The sequence below is a fragment of the Pseudonaja textilis genome, chromosome 4 (assembly GCF_049901715.1).
Source record: "Pseudonaja textilis isolate UNSWEBS1 chromosome 4, rPseTex1.2, whole genome shotgun sequence".
Classification (NCBI taxonomy): domain Eukaryota; kingdom Metazoa; phylum Chordata; class Lepidosauria; order Squamata; family Elapidae; genus Pseudonaja; species Pseudonaja textilis.
In genome coordinates, this window is record NC_141993.1 from 10,192,758 (window position 1) to 10,213,854 (window position 21,097).

Here is a 21,097-nt window from a genome sequence, read left to right on the forward strand (position 1 = left end):
CAGTGGAGCTGGCGGCAGACTCAGACAGTGAGGAGGTTGGGGAGGAACATGGACCAGTCCTGGAGTCTGGGGAAGGTTCTGTGAGGACTCTGCATCGGAGACAGTTGTCATTAATTTAGGATACTTCTGCTCTTGACAGTATTCCACAGCCCTGACAGGTGTGTGCTTATCTTGGGGAACTATGTTTAGTTCTGGCTGCGAATGGAAATAATTCTCAGTGTTGCATTAAAATAGGTTTTGCTTTTAACACAAGTTTGTGTTTAATTACATTTGACGAAGCCTGGATCAGAACAGTCTTCCCAGATCAACATTCATTTAAACCCAGGTTACAACATTTGCATTGATTTGCGTTGATCAAAATTCTGGAATGTTTGCAAATAAGTGACGCTTCTGTGGTAAGTATCCATTCTTTACAAACCAGGCAGGGGGAAAAAAATATGTATGTTCAGGTTAACTAGACATTCCTTAATTCAAGCCGTTTAGCAATGCAAATAGAAGAAACGTGTGCAACCTACATGGGGCAATCCAAGGAGAGTCGCGTCTCATAGGTTTTACAAATATTTTTTAAGCCCCAAGGCCTGCACAGCAGAAATGGAGACTCCGTTGAATTGACCGCAAGTTTTTATTCTTCATTCAGCTCACGGCAAACAACTGCTGTACGGCTGAGTCTAAGAACCTTTGTCTTATACAGATTTTTTTTAAAAAATTAATTGTTGAAAATATTATTTTTCTTAACCAGTCCCTGAGAGAGAATTGACTTGACTGGGGATGGGAGAACTCACATAAATTAACTTATCCTTTTTAGGGATGGTGACACCACAAAGTTTGAGAGGCGCTGCGGGATAGGATAAATCAAAGGCCCAAACCAGAGTGTGTGTAACATTCCCAAGATTTGCAGGCCTGCATTAAAATAGCCTTTGCTATCTTTCTAGTTGTTTTTAAAGATGACTCCTCCTCCTCCTCCTCCTCTTCCTCCTCCTCTTCTTCTTCTTCCTGCTCCTCCTCTTCCCCCTCCCCCTGCCCCTCCCTCTCTGCCTCCTCCTCTTCCTCCTCCTCCTCCTTCGTTGCTGAGTTTATGGATCCACTCCCAGGACAAGAGTTTGCCATGGCTTTTCAAACAAGATGTTGTGATTTTGGGAACAGTGCCGAGAAGAGCAGCTAAGCTTATCAAAGGCTCGGAGACTGAAACATATGAAGAACGGCTGCAGGAACAGGGTCTGGCTAGTCTAAAGGAAAGAAGGACTAAAGGTGACATGAAAACAGTGTTCCAGTACTTGAGGGGCTAAAACAAAGAACAGGGGATCAATTTATTTTCCAAAGCACCAGGAAGCAAGATAAAAAACAAAGGATGGAAAGTATTCAAGGAGAGAAACAACCTGGAATTAAAGAGAAACTTCCTAATAGTGGGGACAATTAACCGGTGGAACAGGTGGCCACCAGAAGTTGTGGCTGCTCCATCACTGGAGGTTTTTAAGAAGAGACTAGACAGCCACTTTCCTGAAATGGTATAGGGTCTCCTGCTTGAGCAGGGGGTTAGACTAGAAGACCTCCAAGGCCCTTCCAACTCTGACATTCATTTCACCTGAAACAATGACTGACTTCCTCTGGAGCAGCCCTGGGATTCCCCCCCCCCACCCCGCCCCCTGTTCTATCTCCACATCTCTCCCTGCTGAGTAATCTGAGATTAGCCAAGGTGAAATCCCTTCCCCCCCGCTTCCCAATGTTTCGCTGATCTCACAGTCCCAGGAATTTCACCTCAATTCATCCAGGAGTCCCAAATCCTAGCAAATCCCAAATTAAGCCCTGAAAATAGCTGGATCCCCGAGAAACAGAAAGGACTGCAGAAAAAACAATGGCTACCAACCTGCCTTCCATGGAGGACCCCGCATACTGCAGGAGTCAAAAGAGGGCTGGGAAAATATCTACAGACCCCTCACATCCTGGACATAAACTGTTTCAACTCTTCACACTTGGCCAATAAAGAATTCTATTCTATTCTATTCTATTCTATTCTATTCTATTCTATTCTATTCTATTCTATTCTATTCTATTCTATTCTATTCTATTCCATTCCATTCCATTCCATTCCATTCCATATTTTTCTATCCTATCCTATCCTATCCTATCCTATCCTATCCTATCCTATCCTATTCCATACCATTCCATTCCATATTCTATATTCCATTCCATTCCATATTCTATCCTATCCTATCCTATCCTATGCTATCCCATTCCATATTCCATATTCCATATTCCATATTCCATATTCCATATTCCATTCCATTCCATTCCATATTCTCTTCTCTTCTCTTCTCTTCTCTTCTCTTCTCTTCTCTTCTCTTCTCTTCTCTTCTCTTCTCTTCTCTTCTCTTCTCTTCTCTTCTCTTCCATTCCATTCCATTCCATTCCATATTCTATATTCTATATTCTATATTCCATTCCTTTCCATATTCTATTCTATTCTATTCTATTCTATTCTATTCTATTCTATTCTATTCTATTCTATTCTATTCTATTCTATTCTATTCTATTCCATCCCATCCCATCCCATCCCATCCCATTCCATTCCATTCCATGCAGTAAAACCAAACCTTGGCTGAAAGGAAAGCCCAGGACTTCATGGACTGGTCAAGAAAGTCACACCTGCAGGAGCAGCGCCTTTTCTGCCCCCGCGCAAGAGAGCTGTCCAAGGGGTGATTAATCACAGAGTAAACAAAGGCCGGGGAACAAAGAGTGTGTGTGTGTGTGTGTGTGTAAGCTGTGGGAACACGTGGCTCAAGCCCGAGTGGATGAGGAGAAGGTCGGGGAAGATCGATGGTCCTTGAAAAGCTTGACGCTCCCGAGGACATCTTAGACCCGGGGAAAGGCGACCAAGGATGGAAAGGAAAGGAAAAGAAACTCTGGGCCATATTTCAAACAGTCTCGTTTCCCCTCTCCCCTGCCCAGCCAGAGAATCAAATCTGGAAGAAAATGTGCTAATGAGGATTTTTAATTGGACTTCTCTGTCTGATCATAACTGAAACAGGAGATGCTCTGTTTGACAGCTTAATCTATTATTGCAAAAGCCGCCCAGCAAAGGCTTTGTTGATTACATCCACAGATTAGCCTAACTATGTCCCTACTAATTTGTGAAGCCATGAATCACGAGGTTCAAACGGGGCTCAGATGAGTCAATTATTCTAAGCAGGAATATCAAAACCTCATATTTTCTACACCAAGGAATTCAGCCAGCTAAGCTCCACGATGAACCGAAATGAGCTTTATTACACATTCTCAATTGACCAAGTCATTAACAACGCGGAAGAAGCTTTGGCTAATTTTTCAGCCTGTGCAGCACCGTTGTCTTGCCCTAAGGATCCCTTCTGAAGGAATGCATTAACTTGGAAAAAAAACATTGGATGATGGGGGGAAGGTGGGGTGAAGAGCAGCCAAGGAAGTCCTGTTGCTTGTTGCCGAGTGCGGGAGACAGGCCTGGAGTTATTTCATACAAGATTTTATTTGAGATTTATGGGTAACTTTATGCTGGGAGAAAGCGCCAGAGAAGTGGTAGGCAGCGATGTCTTTGGAACCAGTCTGCACTCACAAGTGCAAACCATTTTATTTTTTTAATTTTAATTATTAGAATACAACACAAGGTAGCCGTTCTGGCATTACAATTGTTATACATACATAAATTTTACTTCATCGTTTACAATCTTCTTGTTTATACATTGTTCACTAATTATTCTAATCATCATAGCTACATATGAATATGAATAGTCAAGACCTTGTTGATGATCCAAACTCTGCCAAGGACCTTGGAGTATTCATCTCTAATGGTCTAAGTGCTAGAGGCCACTGTAACTCCATAGCCAAAAAGGCATTAAGAGTTGTTAACCTAATCCTACGTAGTTTTTCTCTGGTAATATCACACTACTAACTAGAGCATACAAAACATTTGCTAGACCAATACTCGAATACAGCTCATCAGTCTGGAACCAACATTACGTATCTGATATTAACACAGTTGAGAAAGTCCAGAAGCATATTAATGTATTTCTGAAAGGACTCTAGATGACCGTTATGGACCTGTCCATTGACCGCCTGGCCACTTTGGCAGCATGGGGTGAGAGGTGCTTGTTGCTAAGTGCATCTTTTTTTCCCCTTTGATTCCCAAGCCTAGTCCATACTCCTGGAATTTCCTGGTGGCCTCCCATCCATGCTTTAGGCAATTCCGTCCTTTTTCTGGGACTTTGATAACGCCCGAAGTTAATATGCAGAAGGCTGAAGGAGTGGCTACTTTTCCTTTCTGCCTGGGGCTTGTCTGGCTTGCTGGACCCTAACTCCTTACACATACACAGAGAGATACAGACACACACACACACACACACAGGTTCTAGTGAGCCTCTTGCCTAGGCTGAATGCCAGCGCTCCGCATTTTACTGTCCTGTCAAAACTACAGAAAGTATTTCCCCCAAAGGCGATAATAATACCGATCGTCGTGTTAAAAACCCTCTCATAAAATGTGACTTGGCTTTTCCGCAGAGAAAATCCTCAAGGATGGCCACTGCGGGATCCAGGAAAGGTCAGAAGCATTTCCAACATTGATTATAGGAGACCAAGGGCTCTGATCTAGGCCCAGGATGGGATGAACCTGCTCACTGAATGAATCGTTCTTTGGATTCACACTGTATATTGAACCTGGCTTAAACAAATACCTCGGGATGGGCTTGCAGAGAGAGGGAGGGAGGGGGAGGGAGAGGGGGAAGGGAGAGAGAAAGAGAGAGAGAATGCAAGAGAGAGAAAGAGAGAAGGAGGGAGGGAGAGAGGAAGAGGGAGGGAGAGAAAAAGAGAATGCGAGAGAGAGAAAGAGAGAGAGAGAGAGAAAGAGAAGGGGAGAGTGAAAAGGAGCTAAACCCAGCCAGCAGAGTTTTCCCTGTTGGCCTGTCAGCCACAGAGTCCTTGGGGGGAAGGAACCGGGTCTGTGGCCCAAGATCTGCTTCAAAAGGATCTCCTCTGCTCTCCCCTTGTCGTCCTTCTCTGTCCTGCCTCCTCCTGGCCTCCTGCTTTCTCCCTTCATCTCTCCAGGGGAGCAGCTCCTTGGATCTGAGGGAAGCTTCGGCCTTCCTGCACCTCAGTTTCTGAAGAAGACCCTTTGGGGAAGTTTGCCGAAGCCGACTCACTCTGCCGTCCTTCGGAAGCGAGTTATCAGCGGGATTGACCCAGAATGAGGATAAGGCCCCCGCTCCTTCCCTCCATATCACACCTGTGGAAGGACCAGATGGCCACAAGGGATCTTAAGCGGTCCTTTTTGCTGCTAGCCGGAACCGGAAGAATGACAAATAATGTCCAAAATCTGGTTCTTTGCTACTTTTCACCCCAAGACAGATGTTTCAGCATTATCTGAGGAAAAAGCGCTGCTGATGCTGACAGGCGGCTTCCTCCTTTTACAACCTTCAGTCAAGACGATGATTAAAAAAAAAGAAGAAGAAAGAAAAACAGATTTTCTGCAAGACCGTGAAAACAGGATCAAGGCGGGGTGGTGCCTTCCCCTCCGAACAAGCGCTTCCTTCCTTCTTCCTTTTCATATCGAGAGATTGATGCCTTGTTCGAATGTGTTGAGCAACACATCATCCCGGCCGAGAAACAAAGCACAAAACAGCAACACCCCTCTGCAGGTGGCGGGGATTGCTGGAGGTCAGCAAAGTTGGCGGTTAATGGTCAACCAGCTTCATCCCTGGCAGCGATCACTCAGAAGGCCTGGGAGACGGCCGGACAAGGCCTGCCACGCCAGCGGCCTCTTCTTCGCTTTGCATGGAGCTGCCTTGTGTGCTGCCATGTCGCACTAGCTGTCACGGTGACTCCTGCCTTCCTTCTCGCTGTCTCTGGGCTGAATGAGGCCTCCCCTCCTACAAACCATGACAAAGCACCTCTTGATGAGGTTACAAGAAGTCCTGCCGATGAAGTCCAGACGTTCTTGATTAATCATCAACTTTTGCCGTGGCTAAACAGGCCTCCGTTGTTTTGAGAGGCACAAGGAGGATCTTGATCAAGAAAGGGAAACGGCTTACAAAGAGGGTGGTGTGAATTGTTTGTGTATGCTCAAGCACTTAGGAGCGCCGAGGAGCACTGAGATCTAAGGGAGCAACTACCTTACTCTTTTCCAAAACTTTTTTTTTTAAAAAAACTTTATTAAACATTAAAAAGATAAATACAAAATGCAAAACATTTCGTTAAAAACAAAAAAAAACCTGTATTTATTACAAATTAACTAGACGGTGCTTTCTTATCAAACAATATTCTAATACTTATTTCATATATCTGGTTGTTACTCCAACTAGAACTTCCTTATATTCTTCCTTCTTTATTTATCTTCTCCAAATTTTAAATTTGGAATTTTTGGGTGCGCGCATGCCACACACGTACGCACCCACTCAAACAAACACTTAGGCCTTATGGCAGTCTATACTAGCTGGCTTTTTACACGCTACACCTAAAAAAATGAGAGAAGGAATTCCTCCATACTGATTTTGGTTTTAAGACTAAGAAGAACTAGCAGAACTTATCGGATTTTTGCCATTTTCGATATTCCAGGAAAGGAGTAGCTGTTACAGTAGTGCCACTGACAAGTGTGCACTGAATTTATTTTAAGTTGCCACTTTGGAAACACAAAACACAGGAAGCCACGCAGGACTTCTAACTTAGTCTGTGATGCCCAGACCTCAAGCAGGAACATCTTCACAGCGTTATGGGCCCTGGGCAAAGAGGTGTACTGAGGCCCCTACGACAACTACTCAATAAAAATGTCGATAAAATTAAACATATATTTTTAAGAATTGGTGTTAATTTCTATTAATGCATGTTAGTTTTAATTTTTAAAAAATGCAGTAAAATGTAATAAATATGTTGCTGTATTTATATGACACAAGGTGCGTTGAAGGGTTAACATACACAGATTACTAGTATGGGGCCCCCAGGCTCGTGGGGGCTCGTGAGAAAATGCCCATCAAGCCTGTGCATTAAGACAGCCCTGACCTCAAGTGCAGAGTTCAGTTCTGAGGATTGCCCTTCAGGATCGCAACGCTCCCCTCAGCTTTCTCTTGATCTCCTTCTTTGCTGCTAAGGCATCATGATAGTTAACAGACAGCACCAGGAAATCCCTGGGCTAAAGTCCCACCTGGTGGGATTCAAAAATGTTACTACCAGTTCTGTGGGCATAGTGTGGCTTGGTGGGTGTGGCTTGGTGGGCATGGCAGGGGAAGGATACTGCAAAATCCCCATTCTCTCCCCACTCCACTAACCTGCTTTCCAGCTCTGTTCTCCTGTGCAGGGCAACCAAAGGAGACCCAGCCGATCAGCTGGGACTCGGGAGGCAGAGAATAGATGGGGTTGGTGGGGCCAGTCAGAGGTGGGATTGGCCGGTTCTCCAAACAACTACCCCACATTTCCTCTACCGGTTCTCCAAATCTGGTCAGAACCGGATGAATGTCCCTATCCCACATCGCTTGAACTTAGGGCTTCTCTGCACAATGCTCAGAACCGCTTTGCCTCATGGTTCTTGCAGCCGGACCACAAATCCCATGGTTTCCTGGAGGTGAGGAAGATTCAAGCGGTTGAAAGTCCTAATACAAAAGCGTCTCCTGCGTTTCGCATATTGGACTCTAAGCTCCAATTAACTCCCTGCAATGTTATCAACCTGGATAGAAAGAAGCTACTTAAGTGCAAAGTAGGGGAAATACGTGAATCTACTACACAAAGGAAATAAAAATAAATTCCTAGCCCAGGACAATTAAAGTCAATAGAACAATACAATCCACCTCAACCATGGCAAGGACATTTGATCTGTAAGAAAATAAGCTATTAGCCGTTGCTATGACCTAGCAGGCTGCTTTGAGTCAAGGCTGAAAGCATCCCAAAGGCACAATTAAGTAGACACTAAAAACTCAGACCCCTTACAGCAAAATACTTAAGGCAACAGTGTTTTGGGCCTTCTCTAAGTTGATGGTGGCTTGTTCCAAGTTACTGGGAATAAAAGCATTTCCCATCATCCCCTACTAGCACTGGTGGTGTAACCTAGTTTGGGTAATGAAACATCTGCAAGAAAACAACTTTAAACTCTGATCTGAAGATAATTTATGTGTGTGTGTGTGTGTGTGTGTGCATTTAAATTGTACCCTGCCAAATAAATAGATATGCTTGTCAGATAGTTGAAACTTCCAGCAAGTAGTTTCTCTTTCAGTACAGTTGAAATGCATTGATTTTTTTCTATCCATCCATCCATCCATCCATCCATCCATCCATCCATCCATCCATCCATGTAGCAAATGAAATAAGAGCAAAGCATCCCATTCAGACAGAAGAAACTGACTTGAAATTCAGTAAAAGCAAAAGCCACCCACCACAGGTACCCGTATCCCAACTCCTATAATTAACCTCCCAGCCTCCCTGCCTTGGGGCAGAGCCAATAGCGGTGGAGCCCTCTGGGTTTTGGAGAAGAGAGGCAGTGCCATGCCAGAGAAGGCCCACCCCCTGGCTCCCCCCACATCTGACAGATGTGATGGAGTAGAACCCACTGGAGAAATCTCTGGCCACGTGGAGCTTTGAAAGTGACAGTCAGAAACTCTCCAGACTACAATTTCAATCCTATAAATACTTAAATGCTCTCTCTCTCTCCCCACCCCACCATTTTGATGCCCACCCACCCCGCCTAGGAGGCTGGAGATGATTGGAATTTCAAACTGCCCGGAAGACGCTGGGCTTGGCCGGTTTGGAATTCTGCACCAAAGTTCCCCCAAGCCCATCCACAGTTCTCAAGAAGGTGATTCGGTGCGTCCGGTCATTCAGCAGCCTTTGTGTCATGCCCCTGTTGGAAACTGACTCTGAGGGAGAGGAGGAACAGTCAACAGGGAGTGGAAGTGTGGCTCTGGAGGTTGTGGAGGAGGCTGGGGAAGGGCAGAGGCCAGCTGAGCAGTCAGAGGAGGACCCAGGCCCATCCCCTCTCTATCCTAGGGCACGCAGGGAGGAGAGGATGAGGGAGAGACGTGGTCTCCTCAGGAGGAGATGGCCTTGTTCCTCTTCACGGGTTGCAGCTGTGACAACTGAATAAGAGGTCGGACCTGTAAACGGGTGAACGCTGGAAACAAAGCATGGAAATATCTCTAGTTTATGGTTCCTCTCTGAGTTTGGTGTCCTTCCCAGTGTGTGTTCTATTATCTGTGGACGTCCTCCAGCTCTTATCTTGCCTGGTTTGTGTTGCTTTTTTCCTTCTTCTTGTAACTGTTTGTGTGGGAGTTTTTTTGTCTTCCCTCAAGAATATTCAGAGCTTGGAAGCAAAGTGAAGGAATAAAAGGGGCTTCACCTGCTTTCTGTGACTGTGTTTGTTTTGTATCCCACCCTGGGTCATCACACCTTGCCTTGCGAAGGCCAGAATCCCACTTCCAGGCCACTCTGGGCGGAGGGCTCACTCACTGGTATTTCCCCCATTTATCGTCCCATTAAGACCTAACTTTGGGGGTGGGATGAGTCTACCTACCAAGATGAGGTGGACCATTTGCCTTTGTGGTGTGGAGACAACAACTTGGTCCTCAACACCATTAAGACCAAGGAGCATATAGTGGACTATATAGAAGGAACTGATCAGACCTCCAGCCCTTGCTGATGCATGGAGACCGAGTGGAGCAAGTGGCCAGTTTTAAGTTTCTGGGTGTTACCCTAAAAGGGGACCTGTTCTGGAGTGCTCACATTGCAGCCCTGGTCAAAAGGGCCCAGCAGAGATTATACTACCTGAGACTTCACAGGGAGCAACAAATGAATAGAAAACTGCTGGTGACCTTCTACCGCTGCACCAGAGAGAGTATCTTAACTTACTGCACCTGTGTAGGGTTTGCCAATTGCACAGGGACAGATAGGACAGCACTCCGGTGGGTTAATGTCATTGCCCAGAGGATCATGGGTTGCCTTCTCCCCTCTTTGGAAGAGCTTTATAGCTCCCGCTGCTTTAAGGAAGTTCAAAACATTCCCAAAGATCCATCTCATCCTGGGCAGCCTTTTTTTTTTTTTTTTTTGAACTATTACCATCTGGCAGACGGTACAGGATAATAAAAACAAGGACAAATGGGCTGAAAAAGAGCTTCTATCCTCTATTGAATTCTACTGTATAGTGCAATATTAATGCAATATCAGAGGTTTTCTATTCAATAGAATTGAAGGATGTGTGTTTGTGTTCATTTTCATTGTCATGATGTCCACTGAAGATGGCATTTAATTTCGCTGCACGAGGTGCAATTACAATAAAGTAAAGTAAAGTAAAGTAAAGTAAAGTAAAGTAAAGTAAAGCAAACTAAACTAAACTGCAAGCAAAGAGTGAACTATTCAGCTGACAGTAAGCGGATGATCCCATGTATTCATTTTAAAATTCATCCTCTGTATTTCACATCTTCTATATTATTTTTTTTTTAATTATAGGGAAGAATAATGGCTTTGCTTCAGTGGTGGAATTCAAAATATTTTACTACCGGTTCCATGGGCACGCGCTTTGTGCGGAGTGTTCTAAAACAGGCAATTTTAAGCATGAAAACTTACCTTACCATCAGTGCTGGTGAGTGAAACAGCTGAGGTATGGCAATCCAGTCTGCCATGCCTATCAGCTGAGCCACAAACAAAGGAAATACACAACAGGAAAGGGTGGGTGCTGGTGGGCGGGACCAACTGCTCATCGGTGCTACCAGACTGCTAGAACCGGTGTGAACCGCCAGCCTCCCACCCACTGCTTTGCTTGTAAACTTGTCAGATCTGTTCAATATTTTATCGCGATGCTGCATGAAGCTTAGAAGGATCCGGAATCTCCTGTCCGGTTGTCACTTTAGTTGGTAATTCTGGATCCATCCCTGAGCAGCCACAATAGGTCCTGGTCCGCTCTAGGAACCTCACCAAGAGCAGCAGCAGGAAACGGAATGACATTCAATTAAAATGGTATTAACAGTTCAGGAGTGGTTTTGTTTAATTTACTCCTACTCTGATGTAAAAACATTAGTGACTTTTTAAATTGGACCTCATAATGTCTCATTCCCACTCAAATGCAATGAAATTAAAGACTTTGGTGGCTAAATACCGCTTAATTTACTCCTACCATTCTGTAATGACATTAAAGTTGCTTTAGGGTAGGTATTATTTCACATCATTTTTATTCAAAGGAAAACTGAGCCTATTGGTACTATTATTAAGCATATAACACAATCACCTGAGAAATGTATCTTTACAGGAGGGGATAGGTGATTACCAATAATATTAAAAAGTAATCACTCATTTCTAATGCAGAGATATTAAAAGATATAAAATAGGCAGCGGCACGCTTTGCAATTTGCTGCAATAAATAATCTGTTTCTGAAAGAGTGGCATCTGTGAAACCCCACAGAAAGGCAACAGGGCTCAAATCACCTGTTGGTTTATGGAACTTTTGTGGATGCATTTCAGGCATGAGCTAAAAGTTGCCCACAGTCTGGCTGTGGAGTGTCTGTGTTTGTATGTTCGTGACGTCAGTGTTTCGACCTTAAGACCAGTCCCACTTCTGCACGGCTGCCCCCAAGAACCTAGCTCAGCTGCCAGAGGCCCTCAACTTTATTCGCAGGGCAGTCTTAAGTCCCTGTAAACCAAGCCCTGCCAAGGTGAGGAAATTGGCCCAGAGAGGGGTATATAATTGGGATCTCATGGATGTTGGCCTTGTTGGGAATTGTATTATGCCTTTTCTACTGTTTCTGCTTGGGAAAAATGGTGGGTACAGAATGGATTTTTGTGCTTGGGTGGTCAGGAAAGGAAGCCCTTTAGCTCCTGAATATCCATGGAGATTCTCAGTCATCCAGGACATGGTAGTTTTTTCAAGAGGCAACTGGACTTTCTTGTTTTCCTGTGAAGACATTTCTCTTCTCACCCAAGAAGCTTCTTTAGCTCTAACTGGATGGTGGGGAATGGAAGGATTTATATTCCCTGCAAATAACTGGTCGTTTGCATCCTTTTAGAAAATCGTTGAGGCCACTTGGGGGTTTATCTGTGTCCTCAGGGTCAGCTGAGTAGTGCAAATGGGTATATAGAGCAGCCGTGGAATTGCTGAAAAGATTGTGTTTTGGAGCTGTGCTTTTTGCAGGATATTTTTTGTCTTGTGACTCTTCACTGTTGAACATTCTTCCATTCTCTACCCTTCTAGTCAGAGCTGAAGAAGCTTCTTGGATGAGAAGCAAAACATCTTCAAAGAAAAGAAAGAAAGGAAATCCATTTGCCTCTTGGAAAAAGCACCTTTGGGACTTTACCTTCTGAAGGACCCAGAGTCAAGTGTGGGGAGATTTGATGTTGTCCTGATAGGGCGTCAAGAGACACACTAGCCAGCACCGCATTGTAATGCTGCCTTTGTGGTGAGTTATGATTCTACACCCTCATCAATTTTATAGATGAAAGGAGCAGGCCAACATGTTTACTTTGGACTTTGCCCCAAAGGCTTAATTGTGGGCAAGCAATTCAATAAAAGACAGCAGCTGAAGTGTCTGTGGAACAGACAGCCTCTTGGAAGGTTTTCCCAAAGCTCTTTTGGATGGCCAGTGTTGTATATTAACATACTTGGAATACCCTTCTCTGATTGGTCCACATATACTGTGTAGTGATTGGTCCTAATACACTACTGTGATTGGCTCGCGAAGGACCGCTTGTGGTTGGTTCCCCTGATCGGCGGGAGATTCAAAGAGCCGTCATTGGTTGCGAGCCGCAAGTAGCCTTGATAAGAAAGGCTCCACGGTTAAGACGGAATTTAAGAACTAAATAAAGAGCTGAAGTTACACTGGTCTCGAGTCTCATTTTTCCCGCGATCTAACAGCCAGGGTTGGCCGGTGGGCCTGTAAGTCAGCCTTCCTTACAAGGTGAAACGCATGCAGAGGTGGTATTCAGTCAGTTCTGACCAGTTCTGGAGTTCGGCAGCAGAAATTTTGAGTTGTTTGGAGAACCGGCAAACACCAGCTCTGGCTGGCCCCACCCCCATCTATTCTCTGCCTCCCATTGAGTCCCAGCTGATCGGCTGGGTCTCCTTTGGCTGCTCTGCACAAAAGAACAGAGCTGGAAAGCAGGTTAGTGAGGTGGGGAGGGAATGGAGATTTTACCGTTTCTTTCCCCTGCCACGCCCACCAAGCCACGCCCACAGAACCGGTAGTAAAAATGTTTGGAATCCCACCACTGAACGCCTGGTGATCTCTTTTGTGGAAACAAAGAAACAAACTCTGTTAATTCTAACCAAAGATTTGGTTTCAAGAGTGTGTTGCGTGAAACATTTGCCAGAGGAGCGGCATCCCGGTTTCAAAGCATTAAGGAGGAGCATGAATCATCTGTCCATTATCTGAGCTCATTGCCTACTTTGTATTTTTCAGGCTTATTAATATTTAGTGTCTTCAGCAAATTAAGCATCAAACTTAACTAAGGTTAAAGTATCTAACGACACTGTACACTAAAGAAAATAAATGGGTATTAATGACACTCTGAACAATTGGCTTCTCTTTTCTACCATCTTTAATAATCACTCACAGAAGTACGCCAAAGATTTGACTCCTTCCTACGTTTCATTAATAAAATTACTTGATTAATGGCTGCAATAATATATCAGGCGTATGATATGTTCACATTAAATGTTAATCAACAATAGCTACATTCAGAAAACATTAAGTAAATCATGATGGATGAGGCAATATTGCCCCTTAGTTGAAGAGAGCATGGCGCACACCAAGAAGCAGCCATGGTGTCTCCGGAGCTACAGCCAGGCAGAGGTGGGTATTCAGCAGGTTCTGACCAGTTCTGGAGAACCGGTAGCGGAAATTTTGAGTAGTTCGGAGAACCGGCCAATCCCACCTCTGACTGGCCACACCCCCATCTATTCTCTGCCTCCCAAGTCCCAGATGATTGGCTGGGTCTTCTTTGGTTGCCCTGCACAGGAAAACAGAGCTGGAAAGCAGGTTAGCGGGGTGGGGAGGGCATGGGGATTTTGCAGTATCCTTCCCCTACCACACCCATAGAACCGGTAGTAAAAAAATTTGAATCCCACCACTGCTGCGGCCGTGGGTTCTTCACGCCCAAAGGCTGCCGGGAAGAGGATCTGGGCGTTGCCTCCATCTTCCGCAGAGGCAGACGGTGAAATGCAACCCCTCCCAGGCCCAGCTGGGCTGATGCGTTTGCTATTATGGAGGCTGTTGTGGCAAAAACCAGGGCTGGGCTGCCCATAGCCACAAAGCACAACCAGACATTTCAACTGAGCTTAACTGCTATGGTGTCCTTCCCCCACTGCCCGATGTCCTCTCTCACCTCAGCTTATCCTGTTTCATAATTCTGAATAACTTTCTCCCACACAGCTCAGATATCAGGCGTTGCACAGTGAAACCCAGGAAGTGGGGACCGAGGATAATTCCTGACTCCTAATACCAGAGCATATATGAATGAGGGCAGGTGGCTGTGCTGCTGCCTTTAAGTTGGCTCAGATTTATTGAGCATCGTGTCAGCAAGAAGCCTGGGTAGAACCTGAGCTTCAAAAAGGGGAGATGCTTGTCCCGCAAATTTAAATTAAATTTGCCAATCACTCTTTTCCTTTGTAAGAAACCTCCCTGAATCCCTTGTTATGCTTTCCTGCCTGGGGAGCATGGGATGCTTTTAAAAATGTGATATATTTTTATATGTGATATATTGCCTTCCATGGAGGAGCTGTATATTGCATGAGTCCAAAAGAAGGATGTGAAAATATCTACAGACCCCTCACATCCTGGACATAAACTGCTTCAACTCCTTCCCTCAAAGCGACGCTATAGAGCACTGCACACCAGAACAACTAGACACAAGGACAGTTTTTCCCCGAAGGCCATCACTCTGCTAAACAAATAATTCCCTCAACCCTGTCCAACTATTTACAAAGTCTGCACTACTGTTACTGTTAATCTTGTCATCACTCCTTATCACCCGTCCCCTCCCACTTGTGACTGTATGACTGTAACATTATCGCTTGTATCCTTACGATTTATATTGACTGTGTCCTAGTATGAATTGATTGCTTATTGTACCTTATGACTATTATTAAGTATCATTACCTGATGATTCTAGTCTCTTGACAGATGTATTTTTTCTTTTATGTACACTGAGAGCATTTGCACCAAGGCAAATTCCTTCTGTGTCTAATCACACTTGGCCAATAAAAGAATTCTATTCTATTCTATTCTATTCTATTCTATTCTATTCTATTCTATTCTATTCTATTCTATTCATCCCAATATTCTATTCTATTCTTCATCCCAATATTCTATTCTATTCTATTCTATTCTATTCTATTCTATTCTATTCTATTCTATTCTATTCTATTCTAATTCTAATTCTAATTCTAATTCTATTTTATTCTTATTGCACTCTACTCTATATAGTCCCAAGGTCCTTCGCTGTAATTTTTTGTTACAGAATATTGTTCAGAAACTGGACTTCTTCGTGTTTATCTTCACCAGCTGCTGGACTGATGGTGGCGGCTTCTGAAAAGGGGATTTTCCTATCCAGTCCAGGAGCTTCCCTGCGTGTGTGTGTGTGTGTGTGTGTGTGTGTGTGTGTGTGTGTAGCAAAGCAAGGAAGATAGCTGGTGCCAGCCAGAGAAAGGAAAACCTCTTTTGTCTGAAAACTGCTCTTCAGAGTGAAAGGAAGCCCCCGGGTTCTCTTTGGGGTAGAAAGACACTGTGTGGGAGGTTGTGGAGCCTTGTCACCGAGAAGCCTGTCTTCGGCGATGTGTGAAGATAAAAAAGACCCAACCCAGTCAAAACTCGAAGACACAAAGAGCAGAGAAAGAGTCATCCGTGCCAGGCAGAGTGTGGGTTGAAGAATTCCGTCTCTTTAGGGAGAGGATGGTCCCCGCATGCTCCCCTTACCCTGTGGGTCAAGTGAGGGTTTTGACAGGTGAAAGGGCAAAGAAACGCTTCACCCTCCTACTCTCAAATTCCTCTCTGAAACGTGGAATCCTGCAAGGAAGCTGCTCGTTAATGGGGACAAATGGCAGTGCTGACTTAGTTCGCCACCCAGCTGGAGGAAAAGGATGCTATTTTATGGCATGGACAGCAGCCATTCTGAAGTGGAATGACAGCCTTTCTTTCACGGCCGTAGAACCAAAGCAGAACCGCCAACACTTTAGTCATTAAAAAAAAACAACAATTTATTTATATATATCCGGTTTTTACATAACTCAGCAAGAGTTGTGCAGACAAAATATTACAAGGCGTTGAGAAAAAATGATTAGTAAAATATATAATTATTTATTGGATTATAAAATGAAAGAAGAAACTGTTAAAGAAAGTATGATAACCTGGGCTAAAAATATAGGCCATAGCATTAATTTGGAACAGTGGGAACATATTTGGCAAGTAAATTATAAATTAACATTGTCAGTCCCTTATAAACAGAATATACAGTATATAAAATATTATACTGCTGGCACCACCTACCAGCCAGAAGAGCCAAAATGTTTCCAAATATCATACCCAAATGTTGGAGATACAATCATGATCAGGGAACATACTTCCATATGTGGTGGATGTGCCCTCATGCACAGAGATACTGGCAAAAAATTAGATCATAGTTACAGGAAATAACAAAACAGAGAGTGAAATTTAAACCAGAAATCTTATTAGGAATGTTAGAACCTAACAGGTACGTACATAAGTACTTTATGAACAGAGTATAGCCTGGGTTCATTTGCTTACATAATAGTATATAATATAATAATACATTAAACATAAAACATACATAATAATATTTTTCCAATTTCTAATTTCTACTTCTATTGTCCATTGACAATAAATAAATTTCTACTTCTATTGTCCATTGATAAAATAAATCCCATGTTTGAAAATATTCTGTATCTTCTTTGTCTTTTATCTTTAATGTCAACCAATCCATTTCTGCACAATCTAGTATCTTCTTTTATGGGTAGCTCCTCATTTTTCCAATGCTGTGCATATACAATTCTTGCTGCCGTCAAGATATGTAATATTAAATATAGATTCCCTTTATCGTATTTTTCTGGTACTATGCCTAACAAAACAGTAATTGAATCTTCCGCTTTTTGAATTCAACAACTGAAGCTAAACAAATATGACTTGTTGAATCTAACTCAATTTAAACAAATATGACAAATAGGATTGTGTTTAAAAGAATAAAAAGAAATAAATGCATTTAAATATATATATATATTTTAGGAGAGCTTAACTTGCTATTTATCTTGTTAAGAAAGTTACAATGGAACTGAAAAAAAGTAACTTATGACTATTTTTCACACATTTATGAATGTTGCAGCATCTCCATCGTCACATGATTTACATTCAGATGCTTGACAATTGACTTGGATTTATGATGGTTTGCAAGTATCTTTTGCAACCCTCGGACAAGAGAAATCAATGGGGAGGCCAGATTCATTTAACAACCGTGTTACTAATTTGGCCCCTGCAGGGATTCACTTAACAAAGAAACGGCAAGAAAAATCGAAAAATGGGCAAAACTGTCTCACTTAGCAACATTGTTATGCCCCTGGTGGAGACTGACTGAGGGAGAGGAGGAACAACCGACAGGGAGGGTAAGTGTGGCTTCGGAGGTTGTGGAGGAGGCTGGGGAAGGGCAGAGGCCGGCTGAGCAGTCAGAGGAGGACCCAGGCCCATCCCCTCTCTATCCTAGGAGATGCAGGGAGGAGAGGATAAGGGAGAGACGTGGTCTACTCAGGAGGAAAGGGCCTTGATCCTCTTCATGGGCTGCAGCTGTGACAATTGAATAAGAGTACGGACCTGTGTACGGGCGAACGCTGGAAACAAAGCGTGGAAATATCTCTAGTTTATGGTTCCTCTCTGAGTTTGGCGTCCTTCTTAGTGTGTGTTATCTGTGAATGTCCTCCAGCCATTACCTTGCCTGGTTTGTGTTGCTTTTTTCCTTCTTTTTGTAACTGTTTGTGTAGGAGTTTTGTCTTCCATCAAGAATATTTGGAACTTGGAAGCAAAGTGAAGGAATAAGAGGGGCTTCACCAGTTTTCTGTGACTGTGTTTGTTTTGTATCCCACCTGGGTCATCACTAACATAAACGTTGGGCTCAATTATGGTCGTACGTTGAGGACTACCTTTACTTTGTTATTGGAACTCCTTTGCCCATTTTACACTAAAGGTTATCAGCCATAAATCCGTATATTTTTGCAGCTGCAAAACAAGTGAACTGTTTCTTTCAGGTAAAAACAAAAAGAACCCCTAATTTTATCAGCCATAGCAAAAGGAAATTTATAAATCTGAGAACCTTGGAATTTGCCTGACAGTAGCAATTTGACTGCCAGTGTAGCTAATGATTTCCTCCATAGAATCGAACTAGAATGCACTAGTCTACAGCCAGATAACAATGATGTGGCTTTAATAAGCAAAGTTAGTCGTATTTTCTCCAACCTTGCCAACTTTAAGCCTGAAGGACTTCAAGTCCCAGAATTCTGGGAGTTGAAGTCCACCAGGCTTAAAGTTGGCAAGGTTGGAGACTCCTGTCCTACAGGACCATAACTGTCCTGTAAGATCCATCAGGAGGGACATGCTGGGATCCCTTCTGTGATATAACCACCAGGTTATAGGCCATGAAAAGAGACATTTCTGCCGGCCTTCAATTCTCCAAAGATTAGGCTTGCTGGGGCCCTGGTGCAGTCTGCACGGAATTGAAAACTTGGGTTTTTTTTAAATTGCTTTTCCCAAGATGGCGCTGCCAATGGCAGTCTTGGTGAAATGTTCTCTGATAGTTTTTCTGTTTTTTTTTTATCATTCTCTGTGACTTGTATTTTTTTTCATTATGTACCTTGAGAACATATGCACCAAAGTCAAATTCCATGTGTATCCAATCACACTTGGCTAATAAAGAAAGTCTATTCTATTCTAATTATATTATATTCTAATTCTAATCTAGTATTCTATTTTATTCTATTCTATTCTAATTCTACTCTATTATTCTATTCTATTCTATCCTATCCTATTCTCTATCCTTTTCCATTCTATTTTATTCTCTATTCTATTCTACTCTATTCTCTGTTCTCTATTCTATTCCATTTTCTATCCTTTTCTTCTCTATTTTCTATACCCTTCTATTATCTTCCATTCCATTTTAATGTTAGCAGACTGGAGTCATGTTTGTGAGATGGGCAGTCGTACAAACGTGTTAAATTGTAGGCAGTAGAAGAAAATGCCACTTTTTTTTTTGGGAAGCACATCTTTCCCTGATGCGTTCTGTGGAACTGAGCAACTGAAGAATGCCAGCAGGTTAAGAAAACTCAAGTGCACAGAGCCAAATTCACACACCAAAGGTAGAACGAACAGAGAAAAAGGAAACACTTTGGCCACCTGCGAAACTTCCACGGAAGAGGAATGCAGGAGGCTCGGTGTAGGCAAAGGGCTTGCTTCACAGTATGAAAGCCGTTACCTACAGAATGCATTTGTGGGAGAAATGGAAAGGGATCCCTAAGACTTATGAGGCTCAAACCTCTCCTAGAAAGTTCTGACTCAAAAAACTCAGGTCTTAAAATACGGCCTTCTTTGAATTGGGGAGGGGGGCAATGTGACTTTTCTCAGGCGTAAAACAGTTTGGCAAGTTTTTAAGTCTTGGATGTAAATTTTGCGCTTTTCTCGCATGTCAACATAGACCAAGCCACTTCAACGTGTTTCGTCGTTCTAGCTTTCTTTCTTTTTTGACTAAATTCAAAGGTAAAGGTTCCCCTCACACATACATGCTAGTTGTTTCTGGCTCTTGGGGGCGGTGCTCATCTCCATTACAAAGCCAAAGAACCAGCGCTGTCCGAACACGTCTCTGTGGTCATGTGGCTGGCATGACTAAATACTGAAGGCACACAGAACGCTGTTACCTTCCCACCAAAGGGGTCCCTATTTTTCTACTTGCACTCCTAGCTTTCGAATGGCTAGGTTGGCAGAATCTGGGACAAGGAACAGGAGCTCACTCCGCTACACGGCACCAGGGATTCAAACTGCCGAACTGACAACCTTTCTGATCGACAAGTTCAGCGTCTTAGCTACTGAGTCCCTAAATTGAAAGACAACCAACCAAATAGAAAGCTTTTTCTGAAATGGGATGTGTAATTCCAGAGCGCAGATCAAGTTTCCCAGCCAAACCTTAATTTAGTTTAGTTTACTTTATTGTCATTGCACCTCATACAACGAAATCAAACACCATCTTCAGTGCACATCATGACCATGAGCATGAAAATAAACACACACATTCTTCACCTTTCACACATTGAACCGGAAACCCCCAACAATGCACCAACACTACACTATACAGCAGAATTCAAAAGAGCTACTGCCCTGGGATAGAAGCTGTTTTTCAGCCTATTTGTCCTTGTTTTTATTATTCTGTACTGTCTGCCAGATGGTAATAGTTCAAAAAAAGGCTGCCCACGATGAGATGGATCTTTGAGAATGTTTTGAACTTAAGGCAGCTGGAGCTATAAAGCTCTTCCAAAGAGGGGAGAGGGCAACCCATAATCTTTTGGGCAATGACATTAACCCTCTGGAGTGCCGTCCTATCTGCCACTGTGCAATTGGCAAACCATACACAGATACAATAAGTTAAGATAATCTCTACGGTGCAGCGGTTGAAGGTCACCAGCAGTTTCTTATTCAGTTGTTGTTTTCTGAGATGCTTCAAGTAATATAATCTCTGCTGGGCCCTTTTGACCAGGGCTGCAATGTGGGCACCCCAGGTCAGGTCCTCTTTTACGGTAACACCCAGAAACTTAAAACTGGCCACTTGCTCCACTCGGTCTCCATTGATAAGCAAGGGCTGGACGTCTGATCTGTTCCTTCTATAATCCACTATAAGCTCCTTGGTCTTATTGGTGTTAAGGACCAAGTTCTTGTCTCCACACTACAAAGGCAAATGGTCCACCTCATCTCGGGGGGCAGACTCACCCCCCCAAGATAAGTCCCACTACTGTTGTATCATCTGCAAATTTAGCAATAGTATTACTAGCATGAGTGGGAATGTAGTCATGCACAACAATATATATACACATACATACACACACACACACAGATTATATATACATATTATATGT

At 43.4% G+C, this 21,097-nt stretch overlaps 1 protein-coding gene across 1 annotated transcript in view; it reads right to left on the bottom strand.

Moving 5' to 3' along the window:
- The window catches only part of SHLD2 (shieldin complex subunit 2), a 117,661-nt gene that overhangs the window by 52,236 nt on the left and 44,328 nt on the right, over positions 1–21,097 (bottom strand). The window lies entirely within an intron of this gene.